Here is a 21,856-nt window from a genome sequence, read left to right as displayed (position 1 = left end):
CTGAAGTGAAAAGGAACAAGCAGCTGGGCTCCACCTCTGCAGGAAATGTGGGGGAGGAACCTATAGATCCCACCTACACCCTCGCATATGCAATTTTTTAAATGTAAAATGGGTCAGGGATGTATCTCAAAGGATCGTGTTATTGCCCCTAGCCAATATCCTTAGACTGTGCAGTATGGTAATTGTTGGCAAGGTTCAATTACATTCAGAGAGAGGAGGCAGTAAAAAATTATTTCACAGGACCAGCCAAAAATGCAAGACTCTCTCTGCAAAGAGATGGCCTCCTTTTTAGAAACAGTTCTCCTAATAGAGCCAATCAGCTGACTGACAATCTGCTGTTTGTGGCACCACAGTCAGGGACAGGTCAATATTAAAAAAATAATTAAAATTTTCTACTATCCCTAAACCAAATTCAACCCTTTTTTGTCAGGATCGAGAAGTGTTCAGGTATTTTCCTACTCTCAGCCCATCCTACTCGCAGTCCTTATCTCTGGTGATAGCTGACAGGGTCTGCAAGCCAGCCTGTAGGGCCTCATTATTGCTCTCAACAAAACGTGGTCACTTCAAGTTAGTGGTTCTCAGGAGTTCATCGTACACCTTAGAATCTACACAGTCCTTCATGTGTCATTCAAATGTCATGCACTGTGGCAAGGCCGAGAGGCATTACGTACTATAGAGAGCCACTGGCAGAAACCAGCCGTCAGAGCCTTTTGCTCTTTTTGAGAGGCCTCACTGAAGGTGAGGTGTTGCTGTTGGTGCTGCTGGTGCTGTATGTTAAGGAGAAAATGTGTTATGGCCCATGGTCTCCCTGAAAGTTTTTCAGTGCCTGGCATGACATTTTCCAGTATCTATTCTTTCTACAGCAAGTATCCGCTGGATCTGTAAAGAAAGGGGATCAGGCAAAAGAAGGAATGGAATCTGTTATGGGGGTCAATAAGGCAACTTGAAAGAGATTTGGACAAGCATCTGCATGTGTGGATGCTAACTGGAAAAAAGCCAAACCAAACCGTTAGCGGGATTGCCAATCACTAATGACATTCAACTGAATGAGTTGGCTGTAAAGAACACAAACACTGGAATTTCGCAGGCTGGTTTGATGACGTATCTTTACACAGGTTCTTGGTATAAATATCACTAATGATGGGAGAGGAAATATAGAAAAAGTATGATCGATATATGGAACTTTTAGGCAATATGGAATTTTTGTAAAGTCTGGCCCAGTGTAAATCACAGTCCTTTAAATTATGTACCCCTCAATTATTCATTATGTTGCTAATTGTTGAATTCCTTGTGCACTGCAGACTGTAGCTAGCAGATAGATCCACAACCCATACTGTCTATATATACACAGTTTCATCTGGGTTTCTAAATGGCATTCATAAAAGTAAAAACTGGACTGATTATTGAAAATTTCAGGCCATGATGATATTAGCACAGTAACTGTAGCCCCTGTAAGCACTTGAATCTTCGATCTCCTTTAGTGATTCCCATCTGGACATACAGAGGTGTCAAGCAGAGGGATTCTCTGTTCTAGACTAATGAGAGCAGAGACCCTATGTACTAATCACTCTCAGGCCGGGAAGGGTAGAGAGCAGCCTAAAGAAGTGCAGAATTAGGTACATGCAGACCCAACCCTCAACAAAGTGTTGAGCACTAGAGAGCTGTTTGTTGAGAAGAGTATGAAAAATTGAGTGAAGATTCGCCTATTCCTATGACCCAACTCCCTGTAGTGCCCTGCGAGAAAGGCAGCATCAGAGAAGTCGCTGCACGCTTTTGGCCTACATGAGGGAAAAGCAGTTGGGCACGGCTGAATCAATCAGCAACCTCTAGCTATAGATGGAGACAAATGGGAAAAATGTACAGCGGGATCATGGACACAGAGATGGAGAGAAGAAGGAGAGTGGTGGGAGATGATAAGAGAAGGAATGTGAAGAACAAATGAAGAGATGAAAAGGAAGGGAGATAATGTATCCTTAAGAGAGACAGTTTATTTAAAAAAACAAAAAACAGCAAGAGGTAGGAATGAGAGAAAACCGTAGCTGAAGAAATAAAAGGAAGACAATAGTTATAGAGGACCTAAGATGGATGGAGGAGAAGAAAAGGGAGATGATACAAGAAAGCCCACTAACAAGGGTGCGTATATGTTAAACTCTTCACTTTTAAAGTGTGTAGAAGGCTGGTCAAAACATTCCATCAGTGCTTTTTTTTGATGGAAAACTGGGTTTTTGAATAAAAGTTTTTTTTTCTCCCAAAAAGTGTCTGCTTTCTGCAGAATAATTCAATATTTTGCAAAAAAACCCAAAATCAGAAATATTTGGGCCAAAATCAAAAGTATTTCTGTACAAAATGGAGCCAGATTGTCTCAAAGACATTGTAGTTTGGGAGCCTTATGCTCCATTCTCCTCTATAGGCTGGGCTGTCTGGAGGGACTACATCTACCATAATGCACCATGGCCAAGGACTCCTATCATGTACACCCCTCTCCTCACCAACAAGAGAAAAAGTGGAGCATCATGGGAAATGTTCAAACAAGAGTGCCCGGCCCAAGGGAGAATGGGCGCATAATACACACATAAGGCACCTGAACTACAACTTCCATGAAGCACTATAATGTCAGTTTGCGTTAATATATTTCAATTTTCAGCCTAAATATTTTGCAAAAAAAATACAAATTTTCCATGGAAAGTTCTGACAAAAATGGCAAAAAAATTATGCTGAAATTTTGCTTGGGGAGAAAAAGAAACTATTTTCTAAAAAGGTCTAATAGCATATCCCTGGTATATCTTTTAAATATGGTGATGCATTTATTTTTGTATGAGTTTTATTTCATCAAAATAAAATAAGGTACCACAATTGGGGGTCCACTTATGGATCACTTCATTCCTGATTACACTGTATTTTGGAAGACTGGTCAATTCTCTTTCCAGTGTGCATCTGTATCTTGCATTAACAATAACGCGAGTTACATTTCCACATCAAGTAGAGAACAGACCCTTCTGGGTAGTTATAGACACATGACCTTGAACTTTATGACTCACAATGCAACCTTCATGCAGAGATATTAGACAACAATGGTCAACAACTGTCAGGTTGCATTGCTTAAGCATTATTCAGTCAGATACACATTTTTCACAATTTAAAATTTAATTAAATCCATCATTTAAAAAGGGAATTATTTTAAAATTTTAAATAAACTGTAGTTGAGGTTCTTTTTACAATAAAAAAATTATAATGGGACAAATTCATCCTGGATGTAACTTAACTGAATTCCAGGAAGTTATATCAGGGTCAATCAGCACCAGTGTAATTAGAGCTAGTGGACCATTTTCCTCTTCATTCACAGTATAATAATCACCTTAAGCTAAATTCTCCTCTCAGTAACATTGGTACAACTCCCTCTGCAATAACTTCAGTGAGAATTGCACCAATCAAACAGAGAAAAAAATGACTTACTGTATGCACATCTTTTTAGGCTGTTCATTATGTTGATACTATGAAAAAAGTTAAACATTTTGGGTATATTTTGTAATCCTTAGCCAATTAAAACTCCCACTGATATAAATGCAAGATTTGATTTGGTAAAGCCTGCGTAATTTGACTACTTAAAATCTGAATGGAAAAAACATTCTCAAATTTCTCCTATTTTGCCTGGCTTTGCCTAGACATGGCCCAGATCTTTCCCCACTACTTCTTCCACTAATTGCTTGTCTCATTCCTCTACCTTTAAAGTTCCCCTCCTCTATATCTTCTCCTTCTTCTATCACTACCTACCAACTCTGTTTCGAAAGGGAAATCTAAAATTGTTAAACTCACTGTTCAAATGATTAATTAAATAATGAGTAGAACTAAGCGAACAGCTTGTAATGTATAATTTAGTGAACAAATGTAATATTTCTCTGAGAACTGTCCATGAGCAGTTTACAGTTGTCTTTATATTTACACATTTGTCAGATTATTTGCTGCATAGATTCTGCAATAATTCTTAGTCTGTAGATTCTTAACTAACATGATTTTTCAAAAAACTGAGTTTCAATCAATGTTTTAGTTTGGTAAATATGCTATGCTTCTGTCCCTGAGTATGTGAGTATAATCAGGTAACCAGTGTTAATCTTTGTGTTTACAACTCCAGCATTCTATTTCTGAGAATATTTTGTGATATTCATTTAATATTTGCTGTTTCTGCAAACTTTCCTGCCGGTAAACTCATTCACTAGGATAATCACAGAAAGCCACAAACAAAGCTGAAATGAACTAATTTTTTCAGTCACGCTAATATTCACAGAATATTATTATAAGGTATTTTCCCCAGTCTAATAATTAGTCACAACTAAAAACAAACTATTGCAGAAAGCAGAAAAATATTATTAATTTGAAAAGAAACAGTTTATACTACTTACCATATTCAACTCTCACCATGCAATAATCTGTTAATCCTGGGCTAGAGAGCATTCCTGATCTTGTCTACCAACTATGGTACCACGAGAGACCAGTGTGTTTGAGAACAGTTATTAACACAACCCAGATTTGTTTGAGACTGTATGACTCATCATATTACTGAGGAATTCCAGCTAATAAACTTTATTTCCATGACCCCATAATGTTAGTGCTTATATCTATTCCAACTCTAATTCTTTCTGATTACCTGATGGAAAAGTTTGGTCTTGTTTCAGCTGGTTGTCATGATATACCCTAAAACAGTCATTGTTTGCAAAAACTATGTAATCAAAATGCATTTTTACAAATTATATAATCTGTGCAGGTTTATTGAACATTCTGACTAATTTAAAACATGTCGCTGAAATATGCAATGGGTCTACTAATGATAAAGAAAATGCAAGCGAATAAATTTCATGCCAGTCCCAAAACTTCCGTTCTCGTGAGTCATCCAGCACGTTCATGAGGTTCATTCTGTTTTAAACCATTGCATTTTTGTGTGAATCTAGACACACTGTACAGTAGGCATGAGTGGGTATTTTATACAACCAATTATGATCCTGCAATAAACTCCATGTGGGTAGTTAGTGGGACTTGGCAGGAGTCCATCACCATAAAGCACAGAGCAGGATCAGGACCTTACATCCTAAGCAACAGGAAATGGAGACTATGCCTTCTTTTATGTTGGATGAGTGCTTCACATATTATGGCTGCTACCAGAAATATTAAATAATTTATACACATACACAGACAGGATTTAGAGAAGAGATGAGAACTATCTGTTGTGTACAATAGATGTACTCAGATGCACACAGATTGTACAGTGCTTCTCATTACAATATTTGTGTTGTACTCTGAAGGAAAAAAAAAAGTTACTCAAATCCAGACATTCTGAGTTAGAGAACTGAAAAACAAGCTGGTGTTATGACAGGTTTGAAATGGGTCTGGTCTTGCCAGCCAGTTATGTGCTTTAAAGGACCTTTAGCTGATTTATGCAGTACTTGTCCCAAAACTGCTGTATTGTATTACTTCAATATTTTATTCTTAACCATTTAAAGAAGGTTTGCTCTTACATCAATAGTCTTCAAAAATATTAAAATCAAAGAGATTTCTGTTCAAAGAATACATGCAAAACAAATGCTATACTCATTCCTGATCTTGAAGATTTACAAAAAATTAATTCTATAGCACAAACTCTAGATAGTTATAGTAGCTGCCAAATATTTTGAGAGACCTGAAGGGGGAAAAAGGAGCTACTTTAAATGTAGAATGCTGAACTCTTTGAGCTTTCATGGCAAAATAGCTTCTGGTAAGATACAAAAAAGCAAAAATCAGCATTATCAAGAATTTAAAGTGTTATCACTTTTCTTTTCCCCTTTTTCCTCTTTTTTTAAGCATTCATGTTTACTCCCTGTTCTTGGAGAAAGTAAATAGCAATATCTTCCTGCAATGGGACCCTTAAAAGTACAATTTAAACAGTCTTGACTAGCATGTTTGTGTATGCCTCAGTTCTTTTCTTCTTTTTTCTGAGCAGTGTGTTACACAAGACTTTTATGAGTTCAATATGTACAGTATCTGTTGACACTTCGTATATAAACAAAAATGATTTGGTTTAGAGGCAGGAGAATTAAAGTACCCAAAATGAAAAACAATTGCTCTAAAATGCCCTGATTGGATTGTGAGGAAGTTCAAGGGTTGATCCTGAGCAGCTTCATTTCCCATTGACACCATTATCATCTCACAGACTCATCCCTTAGTCTGCAGATGAAACAACTATCACTATTTTTAAAATAGTTCTTCCAGTTTCCAATTTTGAGGATTTTTCAAGATGCAGGAAAACACAGTGGTTTCATCCTTCAGCTGTGGAATCGGTAAGGTAGAACCAACTGGTCATTTAAATCATTACAGCTAAGGAGTTGAAGTATGATATCACTTTCTGTGCATCCATGCTACAGTCTGTGTTATCACTCTGAATGTGTAGGAGAAAACTGGTTGGAAGAATGTGGTTTATAGGATCACTCACTTCTCTGCATTAATAGTTTAGGGATCTTACCTTGTTCTCTATAGCAATAAAATGCACACCATTTAGAATGGATGTTCATCCTTTGAACAGATTGTTATGATAAAAACTATATTCCCAACCCAAATATTACATTCTGTACATTTCAAGGGTTTTAATGGATATTTGGTAGAGCATCCAGCATCCAAATTCTGTCTGGGTCAATGGTTGAACGAAGGCAATCCAGGGCTCAAGGAATACTCCAAATGCACCCTGGTGTCATCCCACCTCCTGTCATGTCCTCACCCCTCTTTACAATACCAGCAAGTTTAATAGCTAAGATGCATAGGGAAGTTCACACCTCTTGAGCTATTACTTCAATATGGGGGCAAACTCTGTCAGGCATCAGTTACACTTGGTTCATGTTTTCAAAACTTTCTTCCAGGGCTAGAATTTTTTTTTTAAATAAACAGATTCTGATCTCATCATGCACCTTAAGTAGCTGAAGTCCTAGGCATGACTATATAGTGCCTATGCCTTAATATGGCGCTGCCTCTGGCCCACACTCTCCATGTAACTGCAGGATGATGTGGTTGTGTGAATTTCTATTTTACTTAAAATGTTGTCAGTTCAGCTGTCTCTCTCAGTCCCCAGGCAAGTTACCAACATGGGTCTTTGTGTCATACGGTCTGCATCTCTATTCTGGAATGTGTAGAAAAGAACTTGTGTGGAAAAGTCGACTAGTTTAAGGATGATATGAGGAGCTGCAGCCATGAGAGTTCCACAAACTCCTTAAAACACATAGACATACATATATGAATGAGGAACTGAACTGTAGTGTAAAATACCAGGATGAAGTTCCGACTTGATTACCCAAGGGGGCTACCAGTGGCTTACATTCTGTTCCATGCACCAAACCAGGCATTGTATTGATTTTCTTTTTCATATTAGTAACAATAATATTGTTACATTTACTGCTGTACTGTTTGGGCCGATTTCTGCCCATAGGTTTGTGCGTATGACTCACCATTGACTTTGAAAGATGTGCAGAATTTGAGCTTTCATCAGTATAATTTAGAAATAATCCACTTATTTTCAGTGTGTATTCATAAATGAAATATGTACAATTAAATATTCAGTTAACAAGATTATTTTTTCTATGAATCTCAGAATGCTTGAAATGAAACCATTTCTAAGATGAGGAACGCACGCTCATGTGCTTTTGTACAAAATTAAAACACAAATTACATAAACTACTCACACTAGGTAGCATTTAAGAACCAATACTGCTGCCTCCAGAAATGTTAGCAGCCATTTGGTTAAAAAAAAAGAGATAAACAAGCCCAACAAAAAACAAGAAACAAACAGCGTATCAATACAAATGTGCCTTGCATGGGTTTAATTGTCAATCGCGAAACTTTACTTTGCTTTGGAATACTGTAAACCAATGATCCATTCATGGTCCTTTTCATGTGACAATCTCAGAAGCACTTTACAAAGATAGGTGCCAGTAGATATGGCTTTCCCCTTTTACAGATGGCAGAAATGAGAGAGACAGGTTCAGTGTCTTTCCTAAAGTCACAAAGTACCAGTGGCCAAGTGGGAATCAGAACTCAGGCTTCCTGTCTCCCGTCTCATGTTCTAACTATACCAGACCACACTGCCCTGTGATGTTCCTAACATTAATCCAAATAGAGATTATATTATATATATTCTAATTTCTGACCCAGGGCCTAGTCCAGAGAGAACATTTGTGCATAGAAACAATAGTAAAGACTCCTTTTAGGCATTCAATTTTGGAAAGTAGGGAACATAGCCTGAGGCAGAGTGAGTGCCTTCTGTGAGGTGCTAAGTGTCTTCTGTTCCCATTGAAGTCAATGGGAAATGAGGGTACACAGCGTTTTGCAGAAGGGGTGCAGCACATCGCATGATCAGGCCCCAGCTTTTCAGATTTGAATTACTTATTCCCTTCCTGTTGATTTCTCACACAAATAGCCAAGCTCTGTTTGCATGCTGGTTCATCGTCTCTTCATACCTGAGGAAAATGCAAAGATAATATTTTTGTTTATAAACTTAGATTCAGAATCTGCAGTGCAGGCTATGTAACACTAGCAATAATTAATAATATTTCCCAGCTCTCATATACTGCTATGCATCTTTAGAGTGCTTCAAGAACTTTAACTAATTAAGCATATTTCCAAGGAAATATATAAATAAATACGTACATACATAAAAATTAAAAAATCTAAAACGAGTAGGTCCTACTGGACTGGAGAATCATGCATGTATTTATAAAGGTGGAATAGGGTCATTTCTCTTCTCACAGATATCATTACTGAAAGCTCACCCATTTTTAAGATGCAAATCACCCTCCAAATAGACTGATCTGTGCTGCTAAATATGTTTGCTATGTCTGGATTCAACTATTGGGGGCACAGCATAATTTGAGCATGGTTGTGAAAAATAAACATAGATGCTGAGCTGTACTGTAGTGACCAGATAGATAGAGTTATTTGATAATAAATAACACCACCATAATAAATAGCACACTAATAAGAATTGTTTGGTTTTCCAAGTTGTCCCTTGGTCCCAAGACATCTAATGCCCTTTCTTTTAAAAGTTCTACTCCAACTTGCAGTGCAGCAATCCTCTCTCCACTGAATGAAGATTAGACACAGTCCTCTAAAGACTCTCCCTATCATTGCTACACAATCACCCCAGTGGGCTCTTTGCTAGAGAATGAGGTAAGGGGCTCCCTTGCAGAGACTCTGTGCAGCCACTGCTCAGTGCTACCAGCATCTCCCAATTTGGGACATGAAGGGGTACTAAACTGGGACCCAAACTCAAATGGCAGCCTGCTAGGCTGTCACTAGACTGCCAGGCTGGTTTCTCAGCTGATTTGGGGAACTTGGATGGTTATGAAACAGAAGCACACTTCATCCATAATGTTGACTCACATGCATCATAAGCTGGATTTACATTATTATTTTCCATTTTGAATATAACAAATTTACGCCTTTTGAAGGCGTATGAAGGCAGCCACCTTTCTACCCCTCTTGAGGAATAATACAGGGGAGAGGAGAGATTTTGCTGTATTAGTAAGCATCAGGAAATCCTGGCATCATCATGGTAAATTAACAATCAAGCAAATATATTCCCTTGCAAATGAAAATGCTCACAACTTTCCTACACACTGCCCCATTGTAATAATTTAGAATAGCACCTCTCACCATACAGTTTGTTTAAACATATCAGGTCCTTTTTAAGAAATATCATAATATTTTTATTCCCATTCATCTTTGTTTAGGGAGCATGGATGGTCTCATAGTGGTTAAGGCACAAGAGTAGGAATCAGGAGCTCTGAGATCCATACCAACCTATGGTTTCAGAGTAGCAGCAGTGTTAGTCTGTATCCGCAGAAAGGAAAAGGAGGACTTGTGGCACCTTAGAGACTAACACATTTATTTGAGCATAAGCTTTCGTGAGCTACAGCCTATCATTCCTCTGGGACCAAGGCTAAGTCACTTCAACCTAAAATCATTGATTTCAATTGAAGTTAGGAGCCTAAATACCTTCAAGGATCTGGTCCTTGGCTACATTTTTCAAAAGTGGCCACAGAATTTATATATCTTAATGTTTGGGCACCCAACTTGAGATACCTTGGGCCTGATTTTCATAACTGCTGAGCATCCAGCAACCCAAATGAAGTTAAAATAAGCTGGAAATTGTGGTCTAAATCTCTCTATCCCTCAGTTTCTTCCTCTGAAGAAGGAACACAATACTTATTTTAATTAACAAGGGTTAATTATTCTTTGAAAAGTGCATTGAGATCATCAGATGGAGGTGCTATATAAGCACACAGCATTATTAAATTATTATATCTATCCTTAGATCTGTATTTTTTTTCTCATCTTTGTTGAAAGACAGAGAAAGAAAATAAAGTTAGTTTTGAATAGTATCTCCTGTTTTACACATCTGAGTTACTTGTAACAAGACTCAGAATAATAATTTTGCTATCTCCCAGTTGATTATGTTAGAAAGGGGCCTCTTTCCTCCTTAACTGCATATACACACATTGTATAAACAATACCTTCTACATTCTTCATTTAATTAAAAACACAGAATGTAAAACATGGATAAATATTCACAAAAAGTCAGAAGTCTTTTTGCTTTTCATGGACATAATGCGACAGATACATTTATTTGAAAAATAGATGTGATTTTTAAAAAAAAAACACTTTGGACTCAACCTTAAAATAATTCTGAAACAAACAGCCCCCCAATGTGACAGAACAGATAACAGATAACAGAACAGACAAATAGATTCATGGCCAGGAGAGGAGGAAATACCAATAAACTCTATAGGGGCCCAACTGAACAATGTATTAACCACTACCTGGAAGGAGTTGGCTGCCCTGCCCGATACCAGTGGGAGCAGACCATGTTCAACAACTTGCAGGATCAGGCCATAAAGTACGATGTTGTCTTTGCTATTTATCATGCGACAGCTGCTAGCTAAAAGATGTAGCCCTCAGGTGCATTGCTGACCCCAACTGCAGGCCCAGGCTAAACTTTTTAAACCTCTCATTCCTAGGTGGTGAGTCATCCACCACGCTGAGGGCTTTTCCAGCAGTTTTACGTCTCCCCTCTGCCTCCCCCAAGCCAGAAAGCTTTGCCCTCTTCTCCTGGCCAGCCAGAACTCCCCCGCCCCACCCCTTCTTAAAGTGCAGGGCTGTGATTTGCATTTACTTTATTATCTGGGTGTGCTGTCTATTTGCTGTGGTGTCAGGGCTCTCTGTCCTGGCTTTCCAAGTAACAACCATTATTTTGATTTTTCAGTGGACCCACAAAGAACAGTGCCTTGACATTTTATTTTAGAAATACACAGTACAAACATGTGGTTGTGTCTAAATGAGATACAACAATTTTCTTCCACCACCATTCATTTTTAACTCATTTGAGAACAGTATGTTACAATTATTTGGAGACACTTCACTGAATACTCAGTAATGTCTTTCTGCAGAGATTACCCTCACTTGTGTTTACTGTAGCCATTCACAGACCTAAACATTTTCTTAATATACAAAGTATTTTGACGTGGGGCAATGAAATAATTCATACAAATATATGTAATATTTTAAGAGAATCTTAAAATTAAATATGACCACCGCTAAAAGATGTAATGCAGAAGCATAAAATATGTATGAAATTATGTAAATATGCTGGAAAAAGTCTTCCAGCTAAACTTGTCTACCAGTTTTCTGAAGGCATGCCAAAACTGAAATAAAAGCCACATTGAGTAGAATGTTTAGACATCTGGATACCTTTCCTTTAAATTCCAGGAAAATATTGTGTATCTAGTTTGAACTGCAGCTACCTAAGTCGCTATTTCCACTACAGTCAAAATAGTTATTCTTTGTAATTTCCTGTTTGTCATATTACTTCTCTTCAACCAGCTGATCAAAGATACTCTCAATATTTTTGTAACTGTTTTTCCTGCCTAATTTTCTAGTTAGTATTTTAACAGGCACGAGATCTCAAGCCAACTTTTTTTCCTTTGACCTGTTCAGACTTTCAATCTTTGGGCTTTGGACTTCGTTCTGCTGCCAATGCTGTACAATTTATTAAAAATGAATTGAACACTGCAAAAAATATTAACAAAGTTCAGCAGTTCACCAAATTTAATGTCGAAAATTATTTCTCCAGTCATGTTCATGTCACAGGAAATTCCTTGAATACTGAATCTATCTCAGGCAATTTCAACCAGTAATAAAGCCAGGAAGTAGGCCTTATACCATTATGTGGCAATTTTGTCTTAAAATACTTTATGTGGCTCTCTGAAAAAATGAATTTGTTTAACTTAGTTCAGTCAGACATGGCACATTTGGTCTCATTGTAATTTCACTGAAAAAATTCCAGTCTGAGCTCAAGCTTAGTCAACGTTTACTTAATCAAATGTTAATACAATTTACAGAGAGTGGTACTCACTCCATGGTTCTACATGCAGACTCATGTTTTTTCACTGCCATACTATATTATAATATATATTTAGTTTAACATTACTATGCAGCACAAATAAAAACCTCAGAGGAGGATGTCCCAAACTTCAGCAAGAAATATCCCTGGCTTCAACTTTAAATTGATCCAGAATTTGAAGGTATGTATATTAATTCTGCTAAGGACAAGTGCACAACATGTATTCTCCTTCTAGAACTGCTTAGCTTCTCCGGATGTGACCTTGCCATCTCACCACAAGACGTGTATGATCACTTGTGAAAATTTCAGTCTTCATCATACAAGATCCACTTGAAGAGGTAGAGGTTGTTTTTTATCTTGGGGGCTGGAGGAGGCATTTTAATTTAGCTTTGTATACATCACTTTTACGAGATGTAATCCAGGTTTAAATGTGACAGGTTTAAAAGAGTTTTATAATAAAACATATAGAGACAGACCCAAATCACAACCCCAGATCTGGCTACCTGCAAACTTAAGAGATATTCAAACCTGAACCTGAATCCAGATCCAATTTTTTTAAAAGATGTCCTCTCTTATTATGGGCTATCTAAAATCCCTGGTCCAAACATATTTGAACATTGGGGTGTTAGAAGTCAAGATACGAACTTTGCAGCTTGACCCCGTCTCTAGTAAAACATGGGATATGAGCCAACAAACCCTTAGAGACATGAATAGTTATTATTCACATGGGTAGTCCCCTTGACTTCAATGGAACCACTTAGATATGTAAGCGTTTATAAGATAGGCCTCATTCATTTACATACAGAGCACAATGTAAGACTAGCATATAATATTTCAGCAAAACAACTTTCTTTAAAAATACAAAAAAAAAAGGAATGTACAAGAAAAATGATAATTCTAGACAATAACACTCTCCCTTCACGTTGATACACAGTACAGCATTTCTGCTTGCTCCAGTTGGCCTTTGACACTGTTAGTGAGTGTAGTGAAGGGCGGGTATATCTTTCCTTGCAAACATTTTACTTGCAAACATATGGGGTCTCTCTCTATACATATGTATTTTTTAAAATACAAAAGTAGGTACTTTTTTTTTTTTAGTTAGAGAACGACCTATTTAGAAATACCGATTATCAACTGATACAAAAATAATTATTTGTGGGTAAAAGAGTTACCTGTCCTGCCAATTAACTGGTAAAATTGGGTTAGGTGTTCAGTATGTAAATTAATTATCTGAACATGAGTAGCTGGCATTTGAAAAAATAGTATCTCATTGGTATTAAATCTCACGCCTGGTACAAAGTCAAAGGAGGTTAAAAAATACGGAAATGTGGAGAAGAAAGAAGACAAGTAGAGCCGTAAGGGAAAATATGCTAATAGAGTGGCTGATTTTCTCCTATGGATTCCCTTTAACATAAAGAAAACAGGATGTATTGTGTAATGCTGATAGATTTACAGTGGCATAAATACATATTACATGCAAAGAAACCCTATGATAATGCAATATTTAAGGCTGCCAGCTAAAACCACTTGAAGTCAGGGTTCCTGAAGCAACATTAGCTAAGCCACATTGCACATATGTAGCTTCCCTAGCCTTGCTTTTCTGGTTAACTGTAGTTTTGTATTTTGGTTTATGTTGTTAAATATACACAATACCATAAAGAAAAGGAGTACTTGTGGCACCTTAGAGACTAACCAATTTATTTGAGCATAAGCTTTCGTGAGCTACATCCAATGAAGTGAGCTGTAGCTCACGAAAGCTTATGCTCAAATAAATTGGTTAGTCTCTAAGGTGCCACAAGTACTCCTTTTCTTTTTGCAAATACAGACTAACACGGCTGTTACTCTGAAACAATACCATAAAGCATACAGAATGTGCAAGAAGAATGAATTAAAAGCTGAAAGCTTAATTTTGGAATTTCTCCCACTGGGATGACCTGGCTGCAGCTCCTATACCTGTCAGGCTGGCCACAAAGAGTGTGAGTTGTGATGACACAAAAGGGGTGGAGACGTACTAAAAATCTTATGCAGTTACATAATGAGCATGCTCAGAAGGGATTTTAAAACACTGTATCTGAGGCCCTTATGACATTAATGGATTTTATCCTCACAACAATCCTGTGAGGTAGAGAAGTACTGTCCCCATTATACCATTGGGGGACTGAGGTGCAGCATAAATTGACTATCTCAAGATCACACAGGAAACATTCAACCTTTTTTTGTTTTCAAACTAGGGTCCTGTGAGGTACCAAGTGCCCTCAACAGCTATGCTTGGAGAGGGAGGGCCTATCTGAAGCCAAGTCAAGTCTATGATTCCTCCCTCTTTCCATATGAGATGGCTGCACCTATCGACAAAGTGGAGCAACGGGTGCCTCTCCCCAGGTTTTCTGCAGAGCCAGGAGGCACACGCCTTTTCCTTCCCTTGCAGCAGTTCAGTCACCAAGGAGGAACAGTTGATTGCTAAGAATTTCTTCTTTCAAAAACTTACCTGTTTTGCTTAGGCAGGGCACAAGGAGCAAGGGTAATACTCAAAGCTTAAGTACTTCACAAGTACTATCATCTCCAGTCTGTCCTTCAGAAGGTGCTCTTTTGCTGGCGACTACACAAGTGACACTAAACATTGCAGCAACCCCAACAGCTGAGAGAGCAGCAGTAACCTCAGCCAAAGCATTAGCAGCCAAAACATGTTCCTCTTTCTTAAAGAAGATAGTTTGAGTTGATGTGATGCAACATGCAGAGCCTGTGGAAATGGAACCCTTGGAGTGGCTGTGTCTATTTAGTTTTATTGGAGGTGGGAGAGGAGAAAAAGGGGGATGGTTATCCTTTTCCATTATGTTTCAGAGATTTGTTCCAGACTAGTAGCCTATGGGCTGGGGAGATGAGAATTCAGTCAGATATAGAGCACACAAAAAAGTGTGACAAATTGCAATGACAAGGTTGTGTTAGTAGCTTATGATATAGTGAAATGAAATCCTGACCCAGAGAATACAGACAGTGGTGTGCTATGTGCTATAGGCATCCGGGTTCAGAGAGAGAGCGATGTAGCCAGAAAAATCACCACTACCATCACTGTCAGCCTCTAACACTCGGCTCATCACCAAATTAAGTAATTTCTCTTGCATACAATATCAAGGAGTAGAATGATGCATTTGGTATTTAAACATCATGAAGTACGTTATTAGATATGCACCGCTGGAAGTCCAGAAGTACAATGTTTTAGTCAGAAGCCTTCAAGCCTGCTGACTGAAACATTTAACATTTTTACTGCCATGTGTGTTTGTTTGACAGACGTGACTTTAACAGAAACACCAGATTACGACACGAATGAACTTTCGGAAGTTCAGATGCAGATTTGGACTCTCTTAAAACTCACATGCAATTTCTTCTCTAGTCAGTCTTCACTCCCTCTCCCCTTATTGGCTTTTTATCTACCCCACTCAAAGGAGTATGTTTAAACTCAGTATGACCCATATTGAAGATGCTGGTCCTGATTCTCCACTGCAATGCACCTTGTGTAGTCATTTACACTGCCTTGGCCCTCACCACTGTTGCATCTGAGGCTTTGTCTACACAACACAGCTTTTAGTGACACAGCCGGGTCGACAAAGCCATGTCACTAAAAGTCGGGCTGTGTAGCCACGGTTTGTCAGCACTTTTGCTGACAAAATACTTCCACGCCCAAAGAGTGGCATTCGTGTTGTCAACAAGAGAGTGCTCCTGCTGACAACGTGCTGTTCACACTGACACTTGCCTCAGTAAAGGGAGGGGGAGATTTAGCACATCTGAAAGACAAAAGTTTTGTCGCTCAATTGCCAGTGTAGATGTAGCCTAAGTGACTTGCCCAGAGTCACACAAGAGGTCTGTGGCTAAGCTATGAATGGAACCCAAGATCCTTGAATCCTGAACCCCCAGAGCATCCTTCCTGCATCTGCACAATTTAAGTGCAAAGTGAATACAAAATCCAACCATTCAGACAGATAGTCCTTCTCTGCCCACAGGGTGCAAGGCAGTGGCAGTTCAGGTACATTGCTTTGATTATTATTTAATGTTTACATTACTATAGGTCGCACAGCTCCCTTTGTGTTAGGTGTTGTGTAAACACATAAAAAGACAATGCCCCTGCTTTGGCTTGCAATTGCCTTGCTAGTCTGTGAGATCCAATATATCCTCTTCTCAACTCTGTCAGCCTCCTGAAAAGAAATCTAATCTTCAGTTCTTTATGGGCCAGTCCAAAAAGAATGATGGATCTTTTGAAGTTTAATCTCCTTACTTCACCAAACTTCTCTTTATTGAACACTAAGGACACCTAAAGACCAGCCTTCTGAGCTTGCATTCTCCTCATTTGAGGTATTAATCTCCAGTGCTGGTAATAGCTCACATTTACCAGGACAATATTTCCAATAGCTAAATGTCAGCTCATATACATTCACTCCCCTTTCCCGGACCAAATGGAATAAGGTATTAGTCTCACATTATGGAAAGACACAGGATGGGGGGAAATGAAAATTTAAAGTAAGAGTTTCAACTCCTCACATCACCACCCAACACCCTTTGTTCTCTGAGGAATATTAGATCTTGATTATGTGGCACTGATTCATATGCTTGCAAAGCCCTTCTTTCCTTCCCCGATTCTAGCCCAATAAGGAAAGCATCCCTTGTTATTTTATGTTTATATCAACTTATTTTATATTGCCCCCAAATGTTCAGTTTTCAATGTGCCACTGAGTTTTGTACGTACATTTGTGGCCGCATTGTAAAAGTCGTTGGGGCAAAGATGAAAGTTTTGGTAACTGAGTGGAGGACAGTTGGAGTCTTTTGGTCCAAAGGAAAGTATAGGGGTGGGGATTTGGGGCAATGAAGCATCTGACAGGAGGAAGCAGCTGCTTAAAGTGCTCAATCTGTTCAGTTTATCAACAAATATTGAAGCGATTATGGTGTAACTTGATGGGGACAAAATACCAGGTACTAAAGGTCTCCCTAATCTAGCAGAAAAAAGGTAAAACAAGAACTAATTCTTGGAAACTGAAGTAAAAAATTTAAAATTAAAAATTAGGCATGGAATTTCAACAGTGAGGATGATTAAGCACTACAAACAAACAAAACAAACAAAAAATACCAAGGATGTACGGTAGTCAGGTGTCTGGTTTTCAATCAGAACACCTGGTCGAAAAGGGAACTTCCCCAGCCCGGCGTAAATGAGCGACTGAGGGAGGATGGGAAAGAGTGAGTGATGGAGGAAGGGGGGGATGCAGTGAGCGGAGTGGGGCCTCAGAGAAGGGGCAGGGCAAGGGTGTTCAGTTTTGTGCAGATCCTCCATATTTTGATGTCTTCAAATCAAGACTGGCTGCCTTTCTGGGAGCTATGCTTTAGCCTAATACAAGTTGTTGGACTCAATACGAGAGTAACTGTGTGAAATATACCTGTGATATACAGGAGGTCAGACTAGATCGGGGTGGGCAAACTTTTTTGAGGGCCACATCTGGGTATGGAAATTGTATGGCGGGTCATGAATGCTCACAAAATTAACATCAGAGTCACCTAAGCCAACAAGTAGCCGGCATGTGGGCTTGCACATTCCAGGCTCTGATGGAGCATGAGGTGTGTTTGGGTTGTACAGCCAGAGTAACATGCATGCCCTCACACCCGTCATGCAGGTCCTGAACACATGGGAGTTCCAGGAGGGTGGAATGGGGCAAGTCCCCGCCCCCATTCCCCGGCAGGAGCACCGGGCAGGTGCAACGGGGCAAGCTCCCGCCCCTGCCCTCCAGGCAGAGCGGGGCAATGGAGCTCAAGAGCCAGATTAAAAGATCTGATGGGCCAGACACCCTTGGATTAGATGATCTAATGGTTCCTTTTGGCCTTAAACTCTTTGAATCTATTAAACTCTCTTTTTTTCCCCCTCCCCAATTTGTACAGGAAGGAAGATGAATTTAAAATAGGCGGCAAGAGGTTTAAGGTTTAAATCTTCATTCCCCTACCATCATACTTTGACAGGACTTTCTGCCCCCGTGATCTATACCAATATCTACCACTGCATTCAGCAACAATAAAGAACATTAGCTATAAAGTATATTAGTTTGTGCTAAAACGATCACATGTAAAATTGTTTATAGCGTAGACACTCTGAAGTTTAATGCAGTTACTTGAATATGCCTCTGAGCAATTTTTTCAGACCTTCTCAGATTCAGAGTGAGACCATTATGCTGATTTATGCTGGGTTTTCATTTTGGATGTTTTCTTTGCAACCATTAAAGCTTGGGGTCTCATTCACCCCTGCATTACTCCATGTGCTACCCCTGTGTAGAAGAAATGCAAAGCTGAATCAGGCCCTTTATTTATTTTTTTTAATTAAAGTTTAGAATTAGGGGAACAATTATGCTGCACATTCAAAAAAAACAAGGACAGTTTTGAAGAAATGAGCATGGCCACATTATACCCTGGCCTCAAATATACACAATGAAAGACTAGCAGCAGGTCTAGTTGGACATCAGCATTATTAGACGTAGTGAAACTCACAGATTAGTCGTCTGTCAAAGGTGCAATTGTAACTTTTGGTTTTATAACAAAATGTCACTTTACCTAGACAAATATTTGCTCCAAACTACGCTATAAACTTCTCTGTACGACTATGCCTCATTTAATGTTGATGAGCATAAATTGGTGGTCATGCCTCAAAAAAAGAAAGGTTCTCATAGCCTACTTTATCAAGGAGAAATCATCTAGGCCTATTCTCTGAATCAGAGGATCTACTTCAAATCATCCTTGCTCCACTGAAAGCCATATAAGGAACACTTCATGAAACAAATCCTAACTTCTTTATCCATTGGATCATTTGGTGGTTCTGTCTTCTTCATTACTTTCCAATCACATACTGAGTGAATTTGTTGTATACGGATACTGCTATACTTCTGTTGAAGCTTCATGGAAAATGTAAAAATAAATAGTGTATTTCAGTTTGTGATCACTTAAGACATAATCCTTTTTGCCTTCTTTAAACCTGATCCTTTCTACTTTGGATTCTTCAGTATTAAACAGCATAAACCCAAACTTTCCCCAAAACTTTTTGAATAAAGTCCTCATCATTGGAACTGACAAACTTTCATAGTGTTTTGCCACTAGTATATGTTCATATCTTCATATTACTCCTGCCCACTAACTGTTGCATTATAGTTTAGGGCATATGCATGTATGACAACCATTAAATGAAAGCTCATATAAAACTGCCCACAGCAGACAGCACAAATAGCCTGCCCTTCTCCCTATATCTAATACTGCTCCAGCCAAAAACAACAAATACACTATTAATGGTCCATAGTCAAACAAATATTTGACCAACAAAATCTGCCTTACCCCTTCTTCTGAATAGCAGTAAACATAGTAGATAGTCAGAGGAAGATAGCTCGATAGCTGGAGGACCACTCCTGGTGGCAGTAAGGTTTCTCAAGGATAATTCCAAATAGAGTGCATTGCAGTAGTCCAACCTCGAGGTGAACAGGCATGGAAAACTGGGGCAAGGCCCTTATAATAAAGAGAAGGGTTGTATTTCCTACATATCTGCAGAAGTAAAAGCAGCATGAGCCACTGTTGGCATCAGGAAATTCAGGAGTAGTCAAGGGTCCCAAGCAGTGGTGTAGCTAGGAGTGGAAATTTGAGCAGGCCCCAACTTTCAGATGGGCGGCCAATGACAGGCTGTTCCTACTACCCAAATTTCCACTCCTTGCTATGCCACTGGGCTGCAGGCAGGGGACTGACGGCTGGGGGAAGGGAAGGGAGCCAGGCCCAGGTGAGCACAGAAATGGGGAGAGGAGTGAGTAGGAGTAGGCCACACATGTTTGTGTCCAAGGCTTCTCTCTGCCACATACCGCTGTATGGGAGGGGGGGGCAGATTAACCCACCAGCGCCCAAAACACAAAACCAGCCACTTTTAAATGATATTTTGCACACTTTGGGAACCTAAAAGGAGCAATCTACATTTCAAATTACACTGCAGCACCGACCGTTTTGCGGGGTGAGAGCGGATAGTATCAAACTTTTCGGTGCCACCTACTTGGTGGCTCCCCCCCCCGGTGAGGGTGGGGATGTTGATGACACAATGACTGCAGCCCCAGGGAGAGCTGCGGAGCAGCACAGGTGAGCAGGAGAGAAAGAGAGGGAGAGAGAGAGGGACGGACAGCCAGGGCTTCCTCCAGCCTAGGCGCTCGGCCCCTCCCACTGTGCTGTGCCACTGCCTGCCGGGAGGGCTCCGCACCACTCCTGCCCGACCCGCCTGCAGGTGAATTGAAAGTTGTCAGGAGGGAGGGAAGGCTGCAGGCTGCCGGGTGTCCCCTGCTCAAATATGGGTTAGCCTGGATGCTAAGGGGGTGGGGGCTCAGGCCCACTTGTGGCACCTGGTCCCAAGTCCAGGATAGCATTAGCCACATTCTAATACAGCCAGTATAGCTCTTGAGTTAAGTCAGAAGCTACTGAGAGCAGAGATTAGAAGCCACAAACCATTCTCCATTAGTCTCCCTGCAGAATGTGCCACTGGTTGAATATAAAACCAGTCACAATCAAGGAACAGTTAAAATATGTCTGGTTTGTGAAAAAGACTCATCAGACCTGGGTCTCCCAAGCAATCACTGAATAGAAAAGAAAAGAGATTAATGATCAGAAGATCAGCCTGAGGTGCTGGGCATTATCCACAGAAGGAACTTTTCTTCTCATCTAGTGGCCCAGTCTGGAGAGCGAATGCTGTGCCCTTCTAGTGAGGAAAAAAAATGAAGGGAGAGACGATACTACTGTTTTGAAATTAGCCCAGAACTGAGAACTAGGCAGAGTTACAAAAAAGTTAAAGGAAAGGTCCACAATTTTCTAACATGAGACAAGGAGGAAGGACAAAGTTCAGATACAGTAAACTAATGCTTACTCTAAGGAGGAAAAGCATGCAGAATGATAGCAAATAATTTCCACAGGAACAACCGTGCCAGTTCTTCAGGAAGATACAGAAGAGCAAAAAACATCAACTGAACTGAAATAAGCTTGATAACAATTCTCCTATTCAGAGGGCAGTACAGGTAGCTAACGCATCTGCATGCTGTAAAATCTGAATTTATGTCCACACAATCTGGGTTGGAGACAATGAAATGAAGGTTTTTATATAACTTAGGCAGAGCGCCTGAAACAATATTGTAAATTATTATTGTAAATTATTAATTATTATAGCAAATTTAAGTGGGAATTAATTGCTAATGAAAGTCTATAAGAAAATAAAACTCATTGTTTTACCATGTGGGTGAGTATGTTTGCTCCTATAAATTAGGTTATAAAAACACATTGCTGATATATTATTGGCTGTAAGCCGGTCACAGCTCTCTCCCCCCATCCACCAGGAGGGAGACCACGCCCCGTAGCTTCAATGCTTCTGGAGAGACTCAGTTCAGGGGGAAATTAGCCGATAGTTAATGGCTTTGG

This window comes from Lepidochelys olivacea (assembly GCF_965140295.1).
Source record: "Lepidochelys olivacea isolate rLepOli2 genome assembly, chromosome: 2".
Taxonomy (NCBI): domain Eukaryota; kingdom Metazoa; phylum Chordata; order Testudines; family Cheloniidae; genus Lepidochelys; species Lepidochelys olivacea.
The sequence above is the reverse complement of the archived record's forward strand: the minus strand, read 5'-3'. Positions refer to the sequence as shown.